Source organism: Melospiza melodia, chromosome Z, assembly GCF_035770615.1.
Source record: "Melospiza melodia melodia isolate bMelMel2 chromosome Z, bMelMel2.pri, whole genome shotgun sequence".
Taxonomy (NCBI): Eukaryota; Metazoa; Chordata; class Aves; order Passeriformes; family Passerellidae; genus Melospiza; species Melospiza melodia.
In genome coordinates this window covers 73,190,258-73,215,828 of record NC_086226.1, presented here as the reverse complement: position 1 = coordinate 73,215,828, position 25,571 = coordinate 73,190,258, and the positions used below count along the sequence as shown (strand labels likewise).

Sequence of the window (25,571 nt, the reverse complement as noted above, 5' to 3'; positions counted from 1 at the left end):
CAGACTTAGATACTGGAAATTAGGTACAAAATTCCAAACTTCAGCTGCCTAATCTTTTAATTACAACCCACGGACAGGTGAAGGCTGATTAAAGAGTGGCAAGATCCCAAGACAGAATAGCTAGGAAGGCTGTGGATTTAAATGTACATTGTATTTCAGACCAGCATGACAGTTTTTTTCCCAAGCAAAGGCAGAGGCATCTTATAACAGGGCATTGATACAGATGCTGATAATTACATGCCTTACAGGAACATGGCTGCTATAGGAGGTGATTGCCTCAGGATTAATCTTGTTCAGCTCTTAGAAAAAATAGCTTAATGAGAAAGTTCATGGCCTGCGATGCTGTTTTGCAAAAGTCATCCAATGGAGAAATTTAAGACTAATGTCTCTCTTACATCACTGGCTGACTCACAGGGTGTATTTGCTCAGCAGGTTACAGGGCTCCAGACCTCCCTTGATTTGCAGCTGCAGATAGTACAGGCAGAGCAGGCACACAGTGCTGGGCCATTCCACTTGAGAGGCACCACACCTAAATGTTCAGTGTTGAAATTCATGTTCTACCTGTTTAGGTATTCTTACTCTTGCTCCATTTCCATGCTTCACCAGGAAACATTTCTAAATATGCTTAAGTAACGGGAAGTGCTACCAACACTGGATTAGCACTGTACCACATGCCATACACCAGAGAATATATGGAGTGATGGGAATAAGTTAAAATTTAATCTTTCATTTTTGACTGCCATTTTTCAGAACCCCCCCCCCCCATGCTAATACAGAACTCAAACAGAAGCCTTTCAACTTGGGGACACCAGATGCTATTTTCTGTACAATGAAAAGACAGAAAGTTTGGATCTTCTCAGTGATCATTAGTCTGCAGATGATTCATATTCAAATGAATATTGGTTTAGAGATTTTTAATTGCAATTAATGAGATAAATAGTCACATTTTTTGGAAAACTTAAAGAAATCCTCTTATCATTGTCCACTTGAAAAAAACTAGAAAGAAACATAACCTTATTCTCACCCTGGACAAATAGTGTTTTAGTACTCATCAGTGCTCATTTGTGGTATGACTTTCTAATATACATCTTATTAATGCAATAAAAATCTCAACCCTACCAACATAAGAATAGGCATCAGAGGTTTTCATACCTTAGTGTTCCCCCACCAACCAGATGACTGCTTCTACAGACATGATTTAAAATTCCATCAGCTTATAATGGGTACATTACTGAAACAAAACACTCCTAATTTACCATAAACAATACGGTTTTGTGGTTCGTCTTACAAAAAAAACTAAGATACTGGAAATTCTTACTCTGGGACAGACATACACTCAGTGGCATTAATGAAAAATTTTTTACTCTATCGCTCTTCTAGATCTTAAAAATGTATGAAACAACATTATTCATTATTCTCATCATACAAATTAAAAGGATTAATATGTCTCTGTTCAAAACCAGCATGAGTTGGCACTGGTACAGCGCTCCTTAAATGAAAGAATAAAAGAATGTTATGCACCAATTTGCAAGCCTCATATTAATCTTTTTCCAGCGCTTGAAATGTTTAAGATTAACAGCAGAAAGTATGACAGATAAAAAAAGAAAGGTATGCTACAAAGACACTAGGACTCCTTTTATTCTCATTTATATGTATATGAAGAACAAGGGCAAAATGAAGGGAACTATAGTTGTATAAAAGTGACAGAGGACGGGAGTTCAGCACATACGGATTTAAGGCAATCTGATTCTTAGTGTGCCACTGCACCACAGCAGAGGAGCACAAAAAGTTGTCTTTGCCTGCTCCAGCTCCTAAGCTGGAGGAGGATGGAACATCCCTATGAACTCTGTGGATGCTGGGCCACTCCAGACAGAGCCTATACACAGCTGGGAAAGAGGTTGCAGCGCACGCATAATATAAGCCTTCATTTGGGCTTTTCATTTGATTTTAGGAAGTTTATGTTTAATTTATTGAGAAAGCTGCTCTGTACACACTGATGAAGCCTAGTCATTTATGTGAATGGAAAAAAGCCAATTCAGAGCCGAGGGCACCGGACAAATAAATTCTTTTCCAGCTCCCATCATTGCATGTGTCAGAGGGAATTGTTACTGTGTAAACTGTCAGCTCAGATGCCCCCTCAGTGTTGTCCCTACAAATGTGAGCAGAATACTTCATGATCAATTCTGTGCAACTACAGGAAAGCTGCTAAAGATCAAGGACATTAAAGACAGCGGTGACATTTATCGGAAGTTTTACATTTTATTAAAGAAGACAAAAATTGAGCTGGATAGGCACAACCAGAAGCACTAGACGCTAAATTATTCTGTATAATTCTGCGGTTCAGAAACACAAATTAGCTGATGCTTGAGGCAGTGAACTGTTGAAGTTTAAATGTAGAATGTTCTGCCTATTACTATTACCAAGAATTGAAGTATTTGTCAATATTTCTCTCAAACATTCCATATACATCCATGCAATGACACCCAGCAGGACACAGGTATTAAGTATTCAACTGCAACTTCTTCTGAAATATTCCATAACACAGATTTTTCATAATTCTGACATTCACTTTGAAAGAATTAAAAATAGATGGTGCCAAATAGGGCAGTGAACTTCAGATTCAAGATAACCCCTGTTTTGAATGTACTTTGTGGAGTTATAATTAGGACAAGACCCATGAAAATGTTGCAAATATTGTAGTGACAGAGCAATGGGGCACAACATGATCATACTTCCCTTTTATCAGTACTAGTGTACCAGGAATACTTCTTGCACATAAAAATTATCTGGGGTGAAAGAAGCAATTAAAACATAAAGTATTTTTTTTAAAACCTAACATGTAAGTATGAACTTAAATTTTTAATGAACGATGACATCCATATTCCTCCACAAAATATTGTCAGTGCTAAGAAGAAAAGATCAAGTGTGCCTATTTTAAACATAAGAGTACCCTGATGGCATTCTGCATTTGAGTCCACACTTTGTCCATTTATCTTGTCTAAAATTATAAACTGAAGTTTTATGAATAATATTTGGCTTATCTTCTGAGGCTTTAGTTCTTTAAACCACTTCTATATTGTAATATGAATTTCAATTTATTTCATGTCATGTCACTTAAGTCCTTCAGAAGAATTTTCAGAAGGTCTATTTTTCTTTGAATTTTTGGTCTAATTTCAAGTAAATCAATATGCAATTCAAGATAAAACAGGAGTTACAGAAATGACAGAAAAACTAGTTGCATCTATATGTTATACTACTGAGCTCATGCTACAGTTATTGTGATTCTTCACAACAGGGATTACCTACTTGTTATTCAAAAAACCCTTACAGGTTAATCTGGAAAGTATATTTATGATCACTGAGCCATAATTTTGAAAAAGGTCAGAGAGTATTAGTACAGTACATTTTAAAGCAAAGAAATCATCCATTTCCATCTTACAAGATCTATTCCCCTAAAGCATAAGGTCACAAAAATGTACTCCATTAGCATTTCTCTTTCTACTTTTTAAATAATTAATCTCTTTGCTTTAAGAGTTCATAATATCAAGATATTAATCTCGAAGGATTGTTTTCATGGTTCAATATTGATTAAAAGTATAACTTTTAAGCTTTTAAGTGCAAATCTACAAAAAATTACCAAACCCATTTTCTTTTCAAAATTGAGACATGAGCATAACTAACTATATTTGCAGTTTTCAGATCAAGTGTTTAGCAACTTCAGTTCCCAAGGCTTACATGTCAATTTATTTTTTTTTAATATTGAAGTCACAAGCAAATTTACAGTTGACCTCAGGGAAGTTCTGAAATATATCATAGGCAAACTTTTAAAAACTGCTCAAGCCCTACAAATAACAATACAGAAATGTCTCTATGCTTTTGCTAAGTACTCTGAAATACAGTAGTTAGTATGTCTTTCAAATTATACTAAAACTTTATTTTCATAAACCATTCTGGAATCTCTTTATTAAAAATATTCTCATAACTGAAATTAATAAGGTTTTGATATTTTTGAAAACCGCGTTTTTCCCCTCTGTAACTCTCAAACTTTCCTTATATCTGTCAAAAGAGCACCTGAACAAAAAAATCATTTAAAGTAAAGTACTGTGGTGGTTTGAGAGGAAGTAGGTTTTCTGGGATGCTGTGGTCAAACCAATGGGTGCTGAGATTTTAATATTGGCACCTGGTGTGGCCACTGGGGCATTGGATACGTCTCTGAGAACACAGGGGTTAAAAAGCAGGGCACTCCCTTGGGTTTCCGGCGGGAAAAGGGTTTGGATCTCTTCCCCTGTCCCAGCTGCTGGCTGGTGTCAGGATCTGTCCTAGTGAACAGATGACCTGATGGTTCGTAGGAATGATCTCAGAGTGCAAAAGCCAACACGGTACAAGGGGGTTTGCAGTGATAATTAAAACAAATGCAGTTTTATTGAAATAACCACAGCAAAAAATGCGATAGAGGGATTAAGGGAGAGAAAAAGATAGAGAAAGAGAGAAGAGAGAGAGGGAGGGAGAGGGGATATAGCTACCAACGCAGAGACAAAGTCCTTTGGTCCAGTCCAGTCGAGGATCTGCCTATTACGCTGGGGAGATCTCAAAGGCTCTAGCTAACTCAGAGGTTTTTATTGAAAATTGTGGGGGAGGGGAACAGATACAATAGGGAACAGATGTAACAGGTAGTCCATGTTCTCAGCAGTAAATGAGAGCCATTGTTTTCTTGCTCCAGTGGTCACAATCTGCAGGCAAGCATCTCGCTTTGGTCAGCTTGCCTCCCCCACACACCTCCCCCGGGCTGGGGGCTTCAGTCCCAGTCCTTGGAAGGAGGAGAGGGGCCTTTTAGGAGTTTCATGTCTCAGTCCTTGATGGAGAGGCTTCTTACATCTCAGTCTGTCTGTCATGGCGGTTGTAAAACAGGTGAGGGTCTTCTGTGGGAGACCACCTGAAGCTCAGGAGAAGTCCAGCCAGGCCGAGAGGTGGGACAGCTTCCAGAGCTGTTATTGTTGCAAACGGGGCACGGTGCCTCCTTCTTAGCATACAGCAAACACACCTGTAAAAACAATAACTCAACACTGAGCTTTCATGTCTCAGGGCCTTTGGTGTGTGACTTTTCTCCTTCAGAGCCAGATATTCTTGACAGGGGGGGTCTTCAGTGGTCTCCCAAGGATGATCGTGAGGCAGATGGGGGAAAATTTGGACAGACTCTCACAGCTGGGCAGGGGGAGGGGAAAGCGATGGGGCCGTGAGGTAGGCCGGGCCTTGGACAGGGATGGGAGGTAGGCCTGGCCCAAGGGTGGAAGAGTGGAAGAGCACCGAGAGGCACTGGGCAGCACCCTCCACCCTCCTGTGGAAGACAGAGAGAGAGAGACAGAGGCAGAGACAGAGAGATAGCCTGTGCCTGGGACTGTTATCTTGAAATTTTATACCATGTGCTGCCAGCACAGCCCACCGGCGGAGAAGGGCAGGGAGGGAGAAGGGCAGGGAGGGGGTGCAGCGATGTGTCCAACAGCTTGTAGGAGCTTTTAACCCTGTTTTGGACAATGAAAACTTTACAGAACATTAACCCTTCCTAGAAGAGAGATAAGAGTAGAAGATGAAGAAGGAAATGGGCAAGTGTTGAAGCTCTGGGCAATGGAGAGATGTGAAAAGAATACAGAAGAACCTTGGGTGGGAAGAGATGGTGGAGTGGCCTTAGCTGGACTCTTTTTGTATAGCCATGGACAGAATCATGTTTCCTTGTGATACAGAGACTGCATCCAGGGGGAGGCAATGCCTCAGAACCAAGAGGGTTCAGTGTTGGTACCCCTCGGCCCCAGGGGGTGAAAAATTTGTCAGGGGACAGGTGTCCCAAAGGAGAGACTGTGCCCTTTTTGGATCAGGACAAAGCATCCTTAAAAAGGACAGCCCTAGAAGCAGCTCTGGTCCATGTTCAGAGGTGAGAGCACTGGGCACGGAAGGAAGAGGTCACGATGGCAAAGGATCTCCGGGCAGTGCCACGAGTGACACAGAAACACATGAGGTTTCAGCGGGTTTCCAGGGGAAGCCTATGGTGCAAGAAGGACTCCTCTCCCCTTGATGAAGTGAGGACTGATTGTCTAAAGGGTAGTGCTGGACCGAGAGTTGGTGATTTGGGCATGGATGGACGTATTGGAAATTTGGTGGGGAGGGGGGAGGAAATGTATTTGTAAGGTTTTCATTTTTCCTGTGTGTTCCTCTTTATATCTAGTTGCAGTGTAGTTAATAAAGTTTTGTTTTCTTTATTTCTAAGTGGGAGCCTGCTTTGCTTATTCCTGGTCACATCTCACAACAGAAACCAGGGAGAGGGTATTTTCATGGGGGCACTGGCATTGCGCCAGTGTCAAACCATGACATACACTCAGATAAATCATTTTGCTTTACATTTTTGTTGTGCTAAATCAAAATGGGAAAACTATTTTAAGCTGAAGTATTGCAATAAGAAAGACACCTGATTATTAAAAGATACCTTCTGCAGAGGGTAAAAAACAATAAATAGTGATTATATTTTCTCCTTTTTCTTGATATTAATTGGCTCATCTTTTATTTTGCTGTAAGATATCTCACTGTTATTGTTCCTTGCTTATGAATAATAATAAGCAGGAGGTTATTGATCACAGAAAAAGGAGAAAAAAATTGTCCTAGACCAGATTATATACAGTTCTGTGTCTACAGCAGGAAGACTTATTTTGGCAGGATTCTGGTCATAGTGAAATTAATGGCAAAAAATACAGCTATTTCAGAGGCACCAAGTCTTTGAATAAAGTGGCATCAAACCTTTACAATGCTTCTCAGGTTACACAAGAGAAAGTATTTAAAAATAATTCATACTTAATGAAAGACTGCTGACAATTCATTTAGACATAAATGTTGTTTGAAAAAATTGCTGATGTTACTTGAAGTAATGCTACAGAAAAGTAGTGTCCCTACTAGCCATTTCCTGACCAAGAAATCATTGTAACTGTGACACATTTACCATCAGCAAATGATTATTCATTTATTCTCCCACATGCATGAAATTACTTGAAGTTTCACTATTACACTACTCCTCATTTATACCACTCTTCTCTGCCATTGTGCATATGTTCTATAATATTGTTCTTGAAGATCTGACATTAGAAAACAATATCTTCAAGGTCTTCACACAAAGATTTTAATAGTGCATACAGTTTTGAAATATGTTATTATCTTTGTCGCAAATCATTTTTAATACCTGGATTTTCTCAAGTATATTTATAATGATCTCAAAATAAATTAGTATGGCAACCAACTGGCCACACCCTTGTGAATTTACCATTTCTTATTAGTGTAACACATGCCATGAATGACGCCTTTGACATGAATGACACAAGACATACAGGAGCTTAATATCCAGCTTTAGATGTCACTTGAGGTGTGGGAATAACTTACAGTTCACCACAGACAAGAAAATTTACAAGGATTTACTATCGTCTTACCTAAGAATGAGGAATTAAGTATGGTGCAGAATGTCCAAACAGAATGTACTTCACACTGCTAGAATGTGGTTAAAACTGAGAATTCCTGAAAGGTGCTCAATCTCACAGCAAAACTCAGATCACGAAATAGCTTTTATATTTGGTACTGTGTTCATGTTCATTAGTTCATTAATTTGCAAACTGGACTTTGATTCTATCACCTTTGCTGCCAACATTTGAGCTGTTTGAGATGATCTTTGGCTTAATTGATTCCTGCTTCTCTGAAATTGTTTGTATACAACTTGACAGTTGGATTTGAGAGTGATTTGTTTGGTAGAAATGCCATGGCTGTCGGGCTGCATAAGCCCCAGTGGGCATGTTAGGCATAGCTTGGCTATTTAAAGGATGATATGTACGTGCAAAAAAGTTTACGAGAGCCAAACTATAATACATTCCTACTTCTGGCAGTTCACTCTAGTCAAACACTTCTCTCACTGCCTCTGCAACACAAAGCAACGTGCTGAAAGTTGTACTCAACTTTCCACGACACAAAAAGCTAGAATAAACATCATGAAATCAATATTGGGCAGAATAAATGTCTGGAGTAAGGGTAGTAAAGTTTAATGTAAAGAAGATTCCAAGATTCTGAGCTAAGAAATGGCAACTACACTTTAAAAAAAGAAATCTGCAGTTAGAGTAGATCAGCAAATACTTGTTGATAATATAAAAGCTCTCCAGCCAGTCACTGAAATAACTTGCCACACACATATTAATCTACCTGAAGTATCTTATTTAAAACCTCAACTGCAATTCTTACTTGAGAAAAACATCTTAGTTGCTGACTTTTCTACTATTTATACATTGTTCTTCTAAATCAGTCGGTACTTGAGATGACAAAGCAGACTCAAGGCCAGGTATTGCACTGGAGAGGTAACTCAGCCATAGGGACTGACAGTGTCCAGATCCAGCAGACCAACTGAAGAAAATGTGATCAGCTGAAAATTGTGAGTCTAAACCTGACTTCTAACTCAGGATATCATTTGACATCCATTTTCATTGCTAAAATCTACTCAAGCATTATGCATGCTCTTTCTGGGTCTACCTCTACTCCTCACAATCATCTCATTTCTGCTTCTAAACGTGATCTGATTTTGACTAATTTTTGAGCAGCACAACTTCACTAGCTTCGGGGAAAGTGAACTTCATTTGCAAATGGTGGAGTTACCTTAGAGTTAAACCAATGATTTTGACATTATCCTTGTCAATGTAAGCTTAATTTTTCAAAAAGCAGATTTTCCCCCCTATTTGCTGTCACTATGGCAACAACATCCCTTGACTTGATGTGACAGCACAGACAGGAGTTGGAATGGTGATGAAGATGAAGCCATAAAAATACTCCTTTTGCAGCAAATAAAATCTGAAGCAGAATCATATTACTACTTTCTCTCTATAAATCTATCTTTTCCAAGCTATCTTTCCACCAGATTTTTAAAAATCCCTGTTGGCTACTTCTATCCTTGTGATACATGAATAGTTTTTGCTTTGGCACTTTTAAAATTGGAGAGTGCTGATGCAGAGTTCTCAGGCTAATAAATTCAGGATTTAGCATTTATGTTGGCTCTTTAAGGCAATATTTTATTACTTCTCGTAATTACAGGAAAGCCCTGAGGGGGCCTTGGGTGATGTATACAATATAAATATGAATATTGATTCACTCAGTCAATCAGCCAAACATTTTTTTATATAGTACATCTACCTTTCAGTGTTTATATTTGGTCACTGCAGATAAATAATGCAAAGGGAATAGAACCATAAATAAAACCTCTGCAAACAAAGAATAATTCTGACAGAAGATATAGTATGTAATAAATATGTGCATGAGGGCAACTTATTAATAAGATAACTAGTATTCTAACTTCTGTAGCAGCGCCCTGAATCATGCCATGAACCAGATGCCAACCACATTCCCCAGAGGCCAGCTATTAATTCCTTGGCTAAGCAGCAATATAAGCAACATTACTTTAAACACGGGCTGTTTCTCCTCTACTCTCTAACTATCCCACAGTGCTAAAATTGTAATGAGAAGAGATCTGAAGCTCAGCCAGACAGCCATTTGTAATCCAGCCAACTGGCTGTTACTGCACAGAGATTTTTTTTTCTTGCTATTCTTTTCATCAAATTAAGGTTAAATACACCCGCTTTCTTTAAAATCCTCCCTTCACTCCTGTAAGTATCCGGACTTCAAAGTGGCATCCTTATTTGTAGATCTACAAATTGGAAAGAACATGTGTTGCATGGTGCTAGTCCAGAAAAATATTAAAATGCATTCTTAACTTCATGTGTAACCTGACTCTCATTGAATCAAACATTAAGTCTCATCTTATTTTTGACAGTGTTGGCTAAGTTTGGAGTGAAATATGTGTATAAATGTTTTGCTAGATAAGTTACAGAGTTTTGCATTTCTGGTATTTCCTTGATAAATAATTGGCACTAAAAGAACCCCAAAATTAAAATTGTCAGTGGTGCGTGCATCTGGTGAAGTGAAATCTGGTTAAGTTCTGAATGTTACAGTAAACAATGCAACAGTTAGTAAGAATTTTACTGTTTTTTCAACTCTCAAAACAGCATTCATACTTACCAACAAACTGTGCTGGATTGGCCCTTGCTGGTAGGTAAGTTCTCACCTCATGTTCACTCACTTACCCCTAGAGCAAGACAAGGAAGAGAATTGGAGGAACATAAATGTGTTAAGACAATTTAAAAGCAAAGGAAAGAAGCAGGAAAACAAAGAAGTGGGAAAATGCTATGAAGAAAGTTAACCACCAGTTGTTTGTTTTTTTTACCAGGTTTCTTATCTTGGTAATTTCCTTATCTTGATAACTTCCTTCTCCAAGTGATAGAGGAGTTAAAAACAGAGGTGTTATGCTGGATTTTGTTCACACCAACAAGGAGAGGCTGGTGGGGATATGAAGCTCAAGGGCAGCTTGGCTGAAGCGACCATGAAATGGAGTCCAAGATCTTTGGGGCAGTGAAAAGTGTGCACAGAAAGCTCGTTATCCTGGAATTCAGGAGAGTTGACTTGGTATATTCAGGGATCTGTTTGGTAACATGCCTTGGGATAAAACCTTGGAGGGAAGATTGGCCTAAGAAAGCTGGTTATTAGTTGAGCATTTCTTCCTCCAAGCTCAAGAAGATGAAGAGACAATCTCATTAAAACATACAAATAAGGACAGGGGTCAAACAGATAGGCCCAGGCTCTTCTCAATTTTAATGTGACAAAGCAGTAGAGAAAAGCCTCTCCACTAAGTTATGTGGATGATTATTTTTAGATTTGTTGCTAAAAAACTCTAAATATTCTCAATGCAGTATATAGTATAAATAGGTCTAAAAAGATAAAATATGAAGAGATTGCCCTAGAAATGTACAGGCTTTGGCCTTGCATAATGCACAGCTGCAAAGCAACAAAGTACCTATCGAACTATTTAAGATTTTATCTCTGTAAGTAATCAGGATCTTAACACTTTTACTTATTCATTCAAAAGCGAGACTTTCCAGTGTTATGGCTGGATGTACCTGGCAGACACTCCTGGCTGGAGGTGGGGGAGAAGGAAGGGGGGGAGCAAAGGGAATGGGGTGGGTGGGTGCAGATCAGTGTGGAAGCTGCCTGCAGCCCCAGGAGACCAGTCAGCTCAGCCTCCAGCAGCATTTTGTACCCTCCTGTGGGCCAGCGTGCACCAAAGCCAATCACAGTCGTCACAGCTCCCTCATCTCTGAAATGCTTTCATCATGTAATTATCCCGAGTCCCCCCTGCAATTTGTCCTGTGTTAGGACAAATCATATTGCCCATTAGAGAAAATTGCAAGGAAGAGGAGGTACAAGTGTGGGGAGAATGCAGGAGAAGGCATTTTGTCACCAACACACAATACTAAATACTTTTAGAGAGATATGAATCAATGCCTGACTGTTAAATTGTTACTCTGTTTGGCAAGCCTTTATGGGATTCTTAAACAAAAGCTGAATGAATAATGGAGTTAACCTAGGAAAGAGGAATTCACTAAATTATTTCAAAGTGGCATTTACCAGAGTGAAAAGCCCATTATTTTGTTACTTCCCCCACCATACTGAAATAAAAAGTACTCTTTGGAGAGGTCAATAACACTTAACTTGATTTATTTAAATCAATTTGATTTCTTATTTGATGGTTGCTCTTCACACCTTAAAAACTAAGCCTGTTCAAATCTATCACAGCAGGCAGGATTTAAACTAAAAGTTAAGGGGACAGAATGTAAATATCTCTATATTTTCCATCCAAGCATATATATACTGAAAAATGCATAATTGCTGTGAGGCAAGGATATTCACAAAACATGTCACAGAGTTTCAGTATTAAAATACATTTGGATTCTTGTCAATTTACATAAAAAATTGTTTAATTTACAAACAAAATTTACATTTTTTATTTCACAAAAGTGTTATGATTTTGGAAACATTTTTGATTACTTGTTAGAGCTGACCAACAAGTTACTATTCTCAAAATCCCCAGCGCATACAAATGCAGGCTCAGATATCCTCAAAACCAGCACTAATTTCCTATGAACATGTGTGTTATCTGTATTTACTTTGGAAAAATGACATATATATAGCAAATGAACAACATTACTAGCATCATAACTCTGGGAGGATGTTTACTGAATACTGAGTAATTGAGAAATATCAGGTATGAGTCTCAATTTAGTCTTCATTGATAAGACCCGGTTTGCCCAAGACGTAGTTTCAAAGACTGTATAAACCACTTCCAACCTTTTAGAAAAAGTAACCCTTTACTCATACATTGTTAGAGGAGAATGTCACCATTTCTAATTGCCATTTAGAAGGACAAAAGGTGGTCGGCTGGGAAATGTCACCACGGAAATCTTGCTGCATACCTCCTAAATTCTGGCCGCTTTGGGAAAAAATAGACTATCAGACTCTCTCATCTCTGTTATTTAAGGGATATAGAGACTTCAGAAGTAATGAGTACTCTTCAAGTAAGGCCATGGGAAGTTTAAGATGTTCAAAGATGTAGCCCAGCATTTTACAGGAAGAAGCTGATGGCCACCACACTGTACAGGAAGAAGGCAGGCATGCCTTTTGGAAACTGGTTATGTACACTGACTCCAAATAACCACAGTAAACTTAGTCAGATATATCCATTCTGTCTATTCTCCCTAAAATGCCTCACTCATCATCGCTGGCAGCGAAACAGTTTAAGAGTTTGTCCTTCTCATTGTTTTTCCCTGCCCTTGCACTTGGCCAGAGACAAAAATATGGACAGAACATGAGGGTCATTCTGGTAGGGAGGTAACACAAGGCGTCAGCCTCCTTGCTTGCCCTACCTGACATGGCTGTTGTGGGAGTAGCAGGTATGGAGGATGGAGTGTTAAAAATTTCCCTCTTTCACTTTGACCATGATTATAGCCAAATTTATCTGTTCTGTATGGGGAAAAAATGGCCATTGTTTACCACAAACATGGAATAGCCCATATTTAGGAACATATATCCTAGGACATATTAAGGCATTATTCATGCTTCCTCGTTTCTGATAGATAAAAACAAATTACATTAGAATATGACTGTTCCAAGTTTGAGAGACATTTACCTATGTGTGAATGAAAAAGCATGATGTGCTCTTTTCTAGTGAAATCCCTGCTTTAACAAATGTGCTTAACAAATTTGTACACAACATTCTTAAGTCAATATTCAGTCATGGCAGCTTATGGCAGAATTATCTGTTAAAACTCTTCAACAGCTATGAGAAACACCAGATTAAGGTGGCTTGACATGATACTCTTAGTGTAAATACAGAATTAAAGAGCTCTAGAGATTACAAGAATGTATAATTCAGCTTAAGCAGATAATTGGAATCATTGAGCCCCCAAATAGAGGATGCTGGTTTTGTGAAGGGTTTTGGTATGCCAGTTTATGAGGAACAAAATAGTTGAACAGAGCACAACAAAATTTCTCTATTTAGATGGCACAAAGTTATGTCTTGACCTTGGATTTTTATTTCTTAACAACTCCCATCTAGAGATCTGAATAATCCTGAAGTCACAGTCTTCATGCCGATGTAGTGATTTTGCCAGACTGGCACGCATACAGGTCCTAATTCAATTCCAATACAACAAAAATGTCTATATACATAAACATTGGATAGATAAATGCAAAAAAATCCATTACTCTCCACGAATAGAAACATGTAGTTGAAGAGTTGATGTTGCCTACCCAGAAGAACTGCCTTGGCCTGTTGCTTGCCAGCAAACACGCCAATGGGCGCAGTTTATCTATTGCTCATACTTTCAGTGTTTGCATAAAGCAGTAACCATGAAACACCACCTGTACAACAGCCAAGTTGCACTGATGCAGCAGTTCCATCCGAGGGGGAAAAGAGAACAATGACAGAATACAAACACAGTTTTACGGTATAATGGGCTTTTTGAGGGAATGCATACCCTCAGAAATAGGGGACAGGACACTGCACTCATACTAGGGAGCACAGTTGTGATTATTTGAGTAAAATAGCATGTCTATGACTCTGATAATCATACCAATTTAAAATGTTTACATTATCTCAAGGACTAAAATGTTCTCCACTATTTTCATATGTAAGTTAAAATTTGGGAACAAACTGTACTGTTCTGCAAGATGAGAGCAGACAAGCTGGATTCTTTTTTAATGAATCTAAAGAGCAGAAATTTAAACTGAAGGCATTAGTTCCACCAGCTGCTTACAAGATGTAAGAAAATTTTGTCCCAGTTATCTCATCATTTTCTTATTTTGAATTAATGGTATTATTGTAAAGGTACAGTTAAAATGCAGTTCTGTTCTGAAAAGAAAATATGTATTATTTTATTATGTTTCCCCAAATGTAAACTACCACTTCATTCTTTCTAATTAACAGCACTAATATAACTTACCTGAGATGTATTTAAAGGCAAAAGAGATGCGCTGCAAAGTAACCATTTTGCAACTGAAAGTTCTTCACAACCTAAGATGAAATACAAACTGATTTACAGATCATTTCTCTGTAATATTCACTATTAATTTTTAACATACATTAACACTATTTCGCTCTTTATTTCTGTAAGTAAAGAAACAAAGCTTGGAACACATACAGGTAATAAAAAAAATCATTGCTTTATCAAAATTCTACTTACTTTATTAAAAAAACTAAGGCTACTCAAAACGCAGCTAATAATGATTTGTTCTTACCTGTGGAGTTTCACTGAATCAGTTACAGAGTTGCAACTTTTTATTTCACAAAGGTTTATTCAGGGCAGGGTCCTGTACATTGCCCAATGGAAATTATGATTCTGAAGATAAAAAAATACCTCAGACCTCTCCACCAACTCTTGTCCCTTGAAATGGAGCGTGGAATGTGTGAACGTGTGACAGCCACAAACAAAAATATACCAGTCCATATTTCAGTTGAAATAACTTGTACTCCATATTCCTCCCTGAGATATACAACTAAATTCACACTTCAAATCACTACACCTGACTTTTAGCAATATGACACATTAGGATGAAATCCAAAATCACATACCAGAAGTAACATGGTTAAATTGATCTCTGCATGGCAATATTAAACACAGGACTGTCATCAACAGAAAAAATTGTGTACAATTTCATGCCTCCATTATATCATTATATAAGAATCAAAGAGAGCCTCAGGGCTCACAGAAGGTCAGCGTGTTTGCTTAACTGTGGTTTTGCTTCCACTATAATGTCATTATGAATGCACTGAGTAAGAACTCAAACCCTTTCTTAAGCAAACCGTGGACCTTTTCTATGTCAAAGTTATATAAACCTTTAATTCAAGGAATGGTTTTGTTCAACTAGGCTATTCTAGAACTCCATATTTTCCAAAGTGCTAGATGATAATGAGCTAGAGTTAATGCATGTACTTCATATTCTCTCTGGCTGCTCAGACTTTCACTTGTGGACCTTCACTGCCCAAAGTGGTTAAGTAACTACTTTCAAAATCATGGTGTCACAATTAGGTCAGGTGTTAGAATATTGGATGAAGAAGAAATTAAATGCAGTCGTTTTGTAAGAAAAAAACTCCACTATAAAGGTCAAAAAATGCAAATGAGATGACTATTAATCATAACTTTGCAGAGATTTAACTGACCATTGCAGCACAAAATATTATTACACTGTCACCCAATAAAATTCCTGTGACTGATAGGAAAAGAAGTTAATTTTTAACTCCTGCCATGAACTATTAAAGCATTAGAAGAAGATATGTAAGTAATAAAGAGACTGTTCAGCTTTATCAATTTTGACAGCTAACCCCAGGAAACATTTGTTTTCACAATAGCTGGATGTTCTAATTTATTTTGTTGTTTATAATTTTTTATCCTAGTCAGTTGCCCTTCAGCTGTCCCAATAGCTAATAAAGCTCAATTTTGTAGAGATTCCTAACCACAATCTTTTTGGTCTCTCCTCTATTGTATCCAGTCTGCTATTGTTTGCTTTTAATGTCCTCAAAATCCAGGGCATTTGCAATATCAGTGATTAAAATTCTCTTTGGTCTTCTCCCATAGCAATTTTACTGTCCCTTGTCTAGGTTATTATTACCTTACATTTGTTCCTTTGCAGTGTAGAAATCAGAATCATCTTGCACACTTACAAACGTCTCCCTTTTTAATCTGTTTATCTGAGTTCCTGTCACACAATTCCTTACTTCTCTTGTCATTCTCTGATTTCTTTTACTGTTTGTTTTTCCCCAGGTACCTCAACATCTTACCAATTCTTCAGTGTTACACCTTCGCCTGATTATGACCTCATGCTTTCCAATACAGACCTCCAACACAAGCCCCAGTCTACTGAAAAATGCCTCATCAGACAAATGGGTGCAGTAGTACTTATAAGATCTATAATTTTTAGTGCATGAAAATATTTTAGTGCATGAGAACCCTTTCTACTTGCAAGCCTGTAGAAATAAAGAATATGAGGTTTAACTGTACGTAAAAAGGTGCAAACTGGCCAAGATCCCTTTACTGTGTGATGCCTGTGAGAAGGGACAGTGAAGCATCCATCTGGAGAAGGTTCGGGTTTTGAGAGGAGTGTTCAGTAAATATTCCTCTACAGCCTACACAATTCCCTTAAAAGTGATGAAAATAGAAATACCCATGAAGTAACTAGAAGAATGTCTCAGTTTCCAATAGATCTCAGTCAGAGGAGACTGGGGTAAATGAGGAGGAAAGGTTTCCTTTAGCAATGCTGTAGGAAAAAGCCAACATGGCTCACAAAACAAACTCACAAACTCTTTTCCCTCTAACCTATGAAAAAGATCTGTTGAACTACATCATTCAAAATGCTTCTTTGGTTTGTCCTGCCCTTGGAAGGCATCAAGCACTCCATCAGACTTAAAATAAGTATTAGCATTGCTAGTAACAATCATTTGAAAAGCTCAGGGAAAAAATGCCACTGGGGACACTTAAGGGGCATTCTGTGGGATGGAGGAGGAGGCAAAACAAGGGCTACTTTTATTTAATTTTGCACTGAGGATGTTGTGAAATGAATGTTTTTTTGCAAAGCGCCTTATCTTTGCTTACCTCAATCAAGCCATTGAAAATCATTCTGCATATGAGAAGTGTGCCAGACAAGAATTCTGTGCTTTAAACACCTAGACCAGTCAGTCTGTTCTTCTGTTCCTTATAAATTGAGTGCACATATACCTGTTTTCTACATTGTCGTTATGAATTATGTAGTTATTTCTCATAACTTGTAGAAATTGCAAAACCCTTGAAACAAGCAACATACACTTTACTCATGTTGACAAAACTATCATTTACAGGGCCCCTACAGAGATGTGCTAGCCATGATTATTTACTAAGGTCTCAGGTGAGATTTTGAAGCTGATTTCACATGCAGTGAGCTGTAACACAAAATTAACACTTTGCCGACTTTAATCAGCATTTTGTTCTGGACTTGGCTATAGATATCCAAAGATTTAGATGTTTTTGTAATCCAGTTTTTCTATCTAAACCTTTGTAACTACTGCTAAAAACCAACAATGGATAAACTAGTAAATATTCAGAAAAAATTAATTTGGCCCCTTAGGCACGGTCTTTTATACAGAATGAACATTGGGCAAGTGGAGAAGTTTTTCAGTCTTATGCGTTCCTAGTTGATATTCTTGCTGTGATTCACTTCCTCTCACCATCCAAAACTATATCACAGAATCTTAGGGACCATAGAGTGGTTTGGTTAAGGAGGGATCTAAATGATCATCTGGTTCCAGCCTCGCCACATGGGCAGGGCACCCCTTCAATGAGGCCACACTACTCACACATGGATGCACCTTCCAGGGATGCTCTAAACAACCTGTTCCAGTGCCTCATGACCCCCAGAGTAAAGAATTTCTAATATTCTAAACAACCAAATATTTTTCAATTTAAAACCATTACCCATTACTAAGTCATAGTAAGCAAGCCTAAAATATTAATCTTTCATTCATGCATTTTTTTTTAAAAACCCAACAATTTAAAAAAATTCATGCATTTGCTGTCATTACGTTATTCTCCTTCACTTTTAATCCTGCATCATCCATATTTAATTGCCCATTAAACCAGTCTGGCTTAGGCATAGCTTTCCTCTTGGGAAAATTAGATTTCATATTGCAACCATTTAATTTTTTACTATCACCCTCATTTTAATTTAGATTTCACCTTGAATTGCTAATATCTTCTTCCCTTCACTCATTTTCACCTAAATAAAGGTAAATTGGCAATGCAGTGTCATTTCTTGATTTCTATATTTGTTCATTAATTTTAATCTATTTCACTTTTTTTGGGTTTTTTATTTACTTTGAAATGCTTAATATTTTTCAAGGCTCTTTTTATCTAGCAATTATTTTCTTGACTCAGTTTCAACATAAACAAAAATAGATGATGTTCTGGAGTTTCATTGCTCATTAGCTACTGAAGAGTCTTCTCCACTTAGCAGTCTTTCCTTTTATTTTTTCAAATCAAAGCAAGAAAACTTCATTTTAATGCAAATAAATGTCTGATGGTGATTTGTTTCTTAGACTTGCTTTTCGTACTAGTCTCATTTAATAAGAAAATAAAAAGAAACAAAATGAGTTAAAGTGTACAGAGAACAACTTGTAGATTAACCTTTTGTAGAAAGGTGTTCTTTAAAAGCAGAGAGCATTCATTAGATCCTCTACACAAAAGAAAAAGTAAAGCAAATGGTGAATCCGTCTCTCAGAAAAGAGTGGCAATAAATCTCTTAGATTAGTCAGAATTGAGCAGTTTGAAATAAGCAAAAGCCAATAGCTCATCCCCTGCTTGTGTTTATCCCCATTCAGTATGTTCAGTCTAACAACTCAGAGAAGACTGAATGAATTTATATTCAAATTCACCAGCCAGAATCAAAATATGAAATTACTAAGATACTACAATTATTTTTTAGACAACTTAAGGGAATTTAAACTTTTCTTATAAATTGAATGTAGGGAGATGGAAAAGACAGATATAGCAGCAGGGGAGTTCAATTTTCCAGTACCCATGAGATCATAAGCTATTTTTAAGGTAATGTCTTACTGGGATTACTGGCAGTGGTAATTAGTTAAAATTGACAAGGCACTCATTGTGATATATTATGACAGGGAAGAATTTGTATCACAGCTCTACTTTAGCACTTCAACATATTAGCATAAATTTGCCTCATGGTCTCAAAAGGATATTCAAGGGTATTCCTCCCTTTTTATGTTTTGCAACTATCAGCTCTCCTAATGTATTATTATGAGTGTTTCTTTCCATCTGTACCACCATTAGAGGGGACTCGTTATAAAATATTGTTTACATCTGTTAAGCACACAGACTTGATGACTCTTATCTCAATGCACAGCTACATAGTGGAGTTTTTGCTGAAGCATGAAAGTCTTGCAGCATCATATCCTGGCTACCTTGAAATAACAGAAATCTTTGACACTTCAGAAGTACTAATTCTTAGTTTGGGGCTTTTGATTTATTATTTGTTTGTGAATTAATGAAGTTTTAATCTTTTTGCTTTTTATCATTGCTGCATTTTGATACATCTCTGAGAAAGGGCAAGAAATAGAGTTTAGGATCACATTAAAGCTGACTTATTACTGTGCTTGCTTGGAGCTTTTAATGGCACATCATAAGAAACAGTAGATGCCTGCCTAAACTTTACACTCACTAATACCTCTTAGAAGAAATTATATTTTGGCATGCAAAACGGCACAACCAGGCAGCCTAGGAGTAATTACAAAATCATACTGCATTTCATTTTTTTTTAACTGGTTTGTAAAGAAAAAGGTGGTTTTCTAACTTTGATCATTATGTACTAGCACAGAGGAAAGTGAAAAGTGGTTTTCTCTTCACCAGTTGTTCAATCCCTACTAATGTAAACACTGTGGAAGCCTTCAAAGACAGATTCTATATGCTATTGTTCAAGAAATAGTTCAGTGTCTTCAGCTTATTTGGAAGTTCTCCAACACAAGCAATGTATAATCAAGTATTTGAGGAAATTAGTAAGACAAAAAAAAATTCTGCTTTTAGAACCTGAGGAGCATGGATACATCTTTGTTCTGTGACAGATTTTTTTTTATAATTCAATAGCTTTTTATGAAAATTACCACTTAAAAAGCTGGATACATATAAAAATTATAATTTGTCATTAGAAAGCTCTTACAGTATGTGACATCTAAGAGTTTATTTTGCATAAGTGCAATAATCTAGCCCAACTAAAAGAGAATTGCTTCAATGGCACTTTATAGTCTCATTGAATGAACCTCCTTTAGACATTCATTTGTCTTGATAATAAATCACAGACTCCATGTTCTTTGAATAAAACCACTGCATTTGGCTAGCATCAGCAGTATCTTTTCACCCAGCCTCTACAGGGTTGCCAGTTCAATTCCTTGCAAATGCTAGTAAAGCAGCTCTTCAACCAGAGGAAGGCTAGTAGAAATTCTAGGTGATTATGCTAAACCTATTTCCAAAGCCCTAACTCACAAAAGTGGGTTTGAAATGCAGATCTTGTTTTAAAATCACATTCTTTCCACATCGTAAAAAATGCTTAAGTAGGAAAAGTCGTCATTTGTGTTTCAGATCCTGTGTAAGAATTTTATGGTTTTAGTGAAGAGAAAATTTTAGGGTGACTTAATTGAGGCCTTCCAGTGATGCCTTAAGTTTTAGCTCTCATATTTTACAGATTCTGTACTGCATTAGTATATAACTCTGAACTACATATTAAGTGTTAGCAAGTTCTCTTCACAGTTTAGTTGGACAACACAATCCATTTCCAGCCTGAAAACCAAGGTCACCATCGCATCTTCAAGCCCAAGAAAGTATAAACAACAGCAAATTGAGAAGAGCAAATCAGGACTATGGGAATTCACAACCTGAAGCTGTAATTGGACAATTAATTCCAATACGGCTTTAAACTGAGAGTAGGTTTAGATTAGACTTCGGGAAAAAAAAATTTACTGTGAGAGTGGTGAGGCAGTGGAACAGGTTGCCCAGAGAAGTTGTTCATGTCACATCCCTGGGAGTGTTCAAGGCCAGATTGGATGGGACTTTAAGCAGCTTGCTCTAGTGGAAGGTGTCCCTGCCCATGGCAGGGAGTTTTGATCTCCCATGGCAGGGAGGATTGGAATTGTGTTTAAGGTCTCCTTTAAGGTCTCCTTAACCCCAAGTCACTCCACGATTCCGTGTGCAAAGCTGTCATACAACAGCCTGAGCTGAACCAGTGACAGGGTCTGTGAAAATACTACTAGTCTTTATTAAGCAGTAATAAAATCCAAAATTTCCAGATGTTAAGTTTTGTAACATTACACTTACAGCACTGAGCAAGGAATTTCCTGCTCGCATAACAGGAGGCTCAGTTGCACATGCCACTTGTTTAGAATCTGTGGTGTGGTAACTTGGAGACTTTGATCACATTGCCACATTGATTCACAAGAGCTACTGAAACCAGAACTTTTGAAGCAAGTTCTTATTAAAAGTCCTTTCACCATTTCTTCACCAGTGTTTTTCCTCATGATGTTCATCCGGGAACACAGGATAAACATGTCAGCCCACGCATTACCTTCAGGAGATTCAGACTTAACAGGAAAAGTTTGAAGTAATGGATACCAAACAAATCCTTTTCTTTCTTCCTCTGTGTATTAAGAAAACACCCAGAAATAGGAGATATGGTCTTGGAAACGTCATTTGGTTAAGTCAAAAGAATTCAAGAATTTTGAGGCCTTTCCCTAGCTCTGTCTCAGGCCGTTAACAACCTTGGGATGTTTTTCGCATTTGAAAATTATGATAATAACTACCTAGCAGCCTCAAAAAGTATTTGTGGTACTTCATTCTTCAGTGCTATTAAGAGCAATGAAGTGTTTTTCACAAGGAAATGAAGCACACCACATTATTCTTTCACATGGAGCTGATTATAAGAACTATAATGTCAGCATGACCACTTTTCCTTCCTGGTTCATGTCTACAAGTATTTAAGTTTGATACCTGGGCCTCTCATATTTTTAACAATTTTTTGAAGTATCACTTACGTTCTCTGCTTCTCTGAGCAGAAATTGAGAAGGCCCTAAGTGGTATCCACAGCATTTTCTCTATTTAACAGAAGGAACATGTGATTATTGATTACTAAAATTCTTTAACCTTGTCTGCTATTGTTTTCAAACTATGTAGACAACTTTTAAGATACAACTGGCATACCTCTCCACAAGGGAGTATTGTTTTGCTTGCAAGACAGAATTGTGACAACAAAGTTGCAAAGTATAAAGGTTATAAATCAATCCACATTTGAGAGTGAAACTAGGGAGATGTCATCTGTGGAACTGACTGACTAATGGCTCAGAATTAAATTATTGCCTGAAAACATAAGCTTCTAGTTAAAACATTTCCAGATTATGTAATTGATGATGAAATTATGTCTACAAATGCTTCAAGATCAAAATTTGGAACAACTGGATTCTGCATGTAGGGACTGTGAGCAGAGGGAAAAGGAAAGTCTGTGATTCATTGCTTTTTGTACGTTTATGGCTGTCATGGGAAACTCTTTTCCATTCAGTGTAAATCCTCACAGTGCTTGTAATACAAACATATCTATGACAGAAATTGTATCTAGTATTTTCAAGTTCCTTATTGATTTTAACTAGAAAGAGCAAAACTGGTGCTAGATCACCAGTTTCTACTGAACTATTTGTGTTCCTGAAGGCTCTTGGATACAAATTAAAAAGGAATTTACTAGAGCTAGCACAGTTCTACATGTTTAGTGAATAAGCAGTTGCTTAACTAATACTAAAGCTCATTGTGAATTTTCCACAGGAAAACTGTTTTCCTTATGTAAAGGCAAAATCAAACATTTCATTGTGAGTCTCTGATTCATATATCTTATAATGCACGAAAAAGAAACATCCTTTTGACATAAAAAAAAATGTTAAGTTTTTTTTTTTTTCCCAGGCCCTATACTGCATTATGGAAATTATATGTCAGGCATTCATTTCAGCCAAGGCTCTCCCAATACCATATCCCACAATCCAACGTGAACTTCTCTCTCTTTGACCTGGCTACATGATGGAAAAATTTGAATTCATCATAGAAGGAACTGGAAAGCAGAGAAGACCATACAACACAGTCCTTTCTTCCCTTGTCAAGTACTGGAACACTGAAATGCCATCATACACTAACCCACCAAAAAAAAAAAAAAAAGCAAAACAAATTTTAGCCTCTGCCAATCTCCCTTTACCATACTTTATGCATAGCATTTTAGCATTTTAACTCCTAGCAGATTTCACTTTCAGTGTTGAACCATGCTGCAAATGCACCAACTTTGCTATCACCTAAGTGCATTCCTAGTGACAAAGAAATTTGTGTCAGAGTCCCTTTTTGTTGCATCCCATGAGTCATTGCTAATGTGCTCTAGAAAAATTTCGGTTTCTCAGAATTCTAAGAAAACTTTTCCATCTTTTACAAAAATATCCCATACAATTTTGTTCTCACAGCCCATTTATATGTAAATGAATTTTCTGCAAATACATGTCTACTTTAAAAAAAAAAAATAAAATACAAGTCTGCTTCATATAAACATTTCACTAAATTTCTTTAATGTGTTCTTGAAATGTCTCCAGCAGACATGTGTTGAAGTGGGATTTGGGTAGTGGAGCAAGTTTTTGTCCAGGGAAACCTGGTCCAACTCAAGCCAAGTGCCATATTGTGACAACTGATACTGGTGCATCCCCTGCCCTGCTCAGGCCAAACTATGACCTGAGAAATGCTCATTAAGCCTCGGCCTTGAAAAACAGCTCCTGGGCTCAGCTTTTCTTGAGCTTATCAGCAAAACTGTTCCCAGTAACTAGTGCTGTCCAGCGAGCTGCTGGTTTTCAACAAACAGTGTTGGAAATTTATTGCTCGTGCCTGAAAAACTGCCCAAGGGAAATAACACTTTTTGAAGAAAGTTACCTACGTGAATTGCAGCCAGGATGAGAAATCATTATGAGGAAAGCTCACTCTGTTGTAGCCCTGTAAACCATAGTCCAAAGTGAGATCCTTGGAGTCACTTGGTCTCTCCTGGACCTCAGCAGCTGTGACCAGCTCCTCCCTCTGAGCGAGGCCCCTCAGAGCCAGTGATCTCTCTGGTCTGCCATACGAGGAGGATCGCTGAACAACAGTGATGGTGATACACACCCTCCTCCCAACTCAACCTTTGCCTGCTGAGAAGATGAAAGGCCTCTGACACAAGTACTTCACTGAAATGGAAGGGAACTTTTTCAGAGGTGTATGTCTGACCAGCACCCTTTGACATCTGTGCGCATGCTAATAAGAATATGCCATAGCAAATGTACTTGGAATGTTGCTCTCCTGGATTCTTAAGTATTTTAGATTTGCAAGCAAGTTAGGCCTGTGAGTTACTATTATGCTATCATAAATTGTATTTGAATTGTTCAATTGTTTAAATTAAGCTATAGACTAACTGCTCTTAAGTTTAGGTTTAAACCTTTAGACCAAAAATTTCTGAAGCTCTGTTTAGCAAGGACATCTACTCTGAATCTTGTGAGCCAACAGGAGCACCTTCTTTATTCCTTTTTCCTTTTGACCCTTATCCTTTCCAACCAATTTTTTCCTCCCCCTCCTCCTCCCTCAGCCCCCCAAGCCTTGTCACAGATAATTTTGGGGTTGATTTTTGTTGCAGATTGAATAGATTAGATTTTTGTTTGATTTTTCTGTGTGCTTTAGTAGCAGGGTAAACCTGAGCAAGGAACTTATTATGCTTTAGCTTTTACACGAGCCCTGCTTTTGCAGTACCTTTGCCAATGATTCTTTAAGCAACCCTAAAACACATATTCATGATAAGTCTCTGAAATATATTGGCTCTTCAAGGTAAGTGCTCTCAGAAGGACTGCTGCTCACTGAGTCCCTGTAAATTATTTTCCTTTGAAGGATGACTTAGTCCAGATCAATAGACTGGTAGATCTATTTGTGGCAGACCACAATGTCCAAAACATCTTCTGGAACCGGGAGTCATGTATCAGCCTTTCTTGCTTCTTTCCTCTGTCATAAAGTTGGCTAGAGTTTTTCCTGCAAGAAAAAATGTAGAATAAGAGAGAGCACATGTTCTCATGTCTGATGGTGTAAAAGAAAATACTGCAGAACATTGCTGCCTGACCAGAATTTCAAGGGACCAGAAACTTCTTTTTTCTTTCTTTTTCCTTTTGGCAGCTCTGTTTCACAGTGAGGCCCAGACAGGGCAGGAAAATAAAGGAGTACAGAAAGCTCAAATGAGAAACAGATGTTAGGAACAAATCTTGAAACAAAACTCAATGTCCCAACAGCCATTTGCTTCATTACGCTGAATATACCCCAGAAATATAGGAATATATAGGAATTAGGAATGTAATAAGAATATGTTATAACAACATTTATATCAGTACAGTGATGGAGACTAATAATACTTCCACTTTTAAAAGTAAGCTCATTAAGTAAAAAGTATCTGAAAACAGCATTTAATATTTAAAAACTATTCATTAGCTAATTTATTCATTATTTACATAACTAAATTCTAACCTAACAATACAGAGCTTGGTAATGTGATTTTTAAAATACTAG

General features: G+C 37.5%; 1 long non-coding RNA gene across 1 annotated transcript in view; it reads right to left on the bottom strand.

Moving 5' to 3' along the window:
• LOC134432048 (uncharacterized) overlaps positions 1-14,469 on the bottom strand; it is a 52,881-nt gene extending 38,412 nt beyond the window's left edge. Inside the window, exons 1-2 of the long non-coding RNA XR_010031200.1 lie at positions 14,397-14,469; positions 10,081-10,147 (exon numbers count right to left, since the gene is read on the bottom strand). This is a non-coding gene — a long non-coding RNA (uncharacterized LOC134432048). The remainder of the gene's footprint in view (positions 1-10,080; positions 10,148-14,396) is intronic.
• Between the last annotated feature and the right edge of the window lie 11,102 nt (positions 14,470-25,571).